The sequence below is a fragment of the Hordeum vulgare genome, chromosome 7H (assembly GCF_904849725.1).
Source record: "Hordeum vulgare subsp. vulgare chromosome 7H, MorexV3_pseudomolecules_assembly, whole genome shotgun sequence".
Lineage (NCBI taxonomy): Eukaryota > Viridiplantae > Streptophyta > Magnoliopsida > Poales > Poaceae > Hordeum > Hordeum vulgare.
Window position 1 is genome coordinate 620,845,801 of NC_058524.1, and position 1,870 is coordinate 620,847,670.

The window sequence follows — 1,870 nt, forward strand, 5'->3', positions numbered from 1 at the left end:
TCATACTTAAAAGTGCAGTAGCAGTTCAACACTATCGTACTTAAAAGGTTTACACTATAAAGATTAAAGCTCCATCAAATTCTTAAGATCTTCACTCCTGCTTCTTCACCTTCTCCTTCATCATCCTGATGCGTTTAGAGCGGCGAAACCCCAGGCCAGGCTGTGGGATGTACTCCTCTACCAGAATTGGCATGGCCCGATCGCCCAGCTGTGGGATCACCATCGTAGGCCATCGTCGCTGCTACTTTTGCTGTAGCCAGAGTCGCTGTTACTTTTGCTATAGCCAGAGTCGCTGCTGCCGTAAACATAGCACCTGTCGCAGTACTCGCTGCTCCTGCTCCCATTACCTTGCGAAATGCAAAAAAGTTTTTTAAAAATGGGTGTGAGACATAGCCTAATGGATAGGAAGAAGAGACAGAGCGTACTGGCATCGTCGTCGTCCTGGTAGCGCCTCCGACACATAGTCGTGTCGAACACCTTCACGGCGAACGTGGCGTTGCCGTCGTACCTGAAGACAAGGAAGTACCCGTGCCGCAGGTCGTAGGCACGGACGAACTGCTGTCACGAACTATTAAAGTTCAGTATAATATTCTACCTTTGTTAAAAAAAAGTTAGTAGTAGAAGATTCTTCACACTAGAACATTAACGCCTCAATACATCGGCATTTCATCTCCCTGGTAAAATGGAGTTACTATTAATGACCAGATTAGACTGAGACGGTCCTGTTACACGATACTCTGTTTTCCTCTTCAGTTTCGTCAGGCGACTGCTGTCACGAACTGCTAGGCACAACATCAATCTCTATGCTGTCATCAAAATGGTCAACAATAGGAAAGAGTAACATGACTACTGTAACATGTATGTTGGTTGCTTTCTTGTTCACCAATCATGAGCGGTCGATGAAGCATGCATGACTGCCTCGGCAGATCGATCAATTGACAGTATCAAAAACAGTAGGAGCAAAGTTGTGTTAGGCTTCATCCATTGACATATATTTGATGACATGAACAAAGGGAGTTTCAGGAGTAACTTATTTAGTGCGCTTGCATGGACCAACAAACGAACGTAAGACGCACTGGTTTCCAAGGATGAACGAAATTAAAGTACTGCAGGAATCCAAGTAAACAGAAGTTTGACTAGGAGGGTACCTGCATCGCTCGGTAGTTTCTTCGCCCCCGTCAGAAATGCCAATGGAAAGTTTAAATATTTTTTGTTCTCTTCAAGGCTGAACTTGGTGCTCGGGTGTCCTAGAGAGATGCTGATGGCTTTCTTCAAGATGGCCTTCGCGTCGGCAGCCCTTCTTTGTGTCTCTGTATCATGTATGTTGGTTGCTTTCTTGTTCACCAATCATGAGCGGTCGATGAAGCATGCATGACTGCCTCGGCAGATCGATCAATTGACAGTATCAAAAACAGTAGGAGCAAAGTTGTGTTAGGCTTCATCCATTGACATATATTTGATGACATGAACAAAGGGAGTTTCAGGAGTAACTTATTTAGTGCGCTTGCATGGACCAACAAACGAACGTAAGACGCACTGGTTTCCAAGGATGAACGAAATTAAAGTACTGCAGGAATCCAAGTAAACAGAAGTTTGACTAGGAGGGTACCTGCATCGCTCGGTAGTTTCTTCGCCCCCGTCAGAAATGCCAATGGAAAGTTTAAATATTTTTTGTTCTCTTCAAGGCTGAACTTGGTGCTCGGGTGTCCTAGAGAGATGCTGATGGCTTTCTTCAAGATGGCCTTCGCGTCGGCGGCCCTTCTTTGTGTCTCTGTATCTGCTCCCTCAAAGAAAATAACAACGTCAGCTTGCTTGAGTCTCCGCAGGTGCTCCACACCATCAATGGTTGAGGGGCCGTAATGCTCCACTC

At 45.5% G+C, this 1,870-nt stretch overlaps 1 long non-coding RNA gene across 1 annotated transcript; it reads right to left on the minus strand.

The window, feature by feature from the left end:
• Nucleotides 1-559: 559 nt before the first annotated feature.
• On the minus strand, nucleotides 560-1,603 carry LOC123411569. The gene is made up of 2 exons (XR_006613280.1): nucleotides 1,149-1,603; nucleotides 560-914 (listed from the first exon to the last, which is right to left on the minus strand). It is a non-coding gene; the product is annotated as an uncharacterized LOC123411569 (long non-coding RNA).
• Nucleotides 1,604-1,870: the final 267 nt, after the last annotated feature.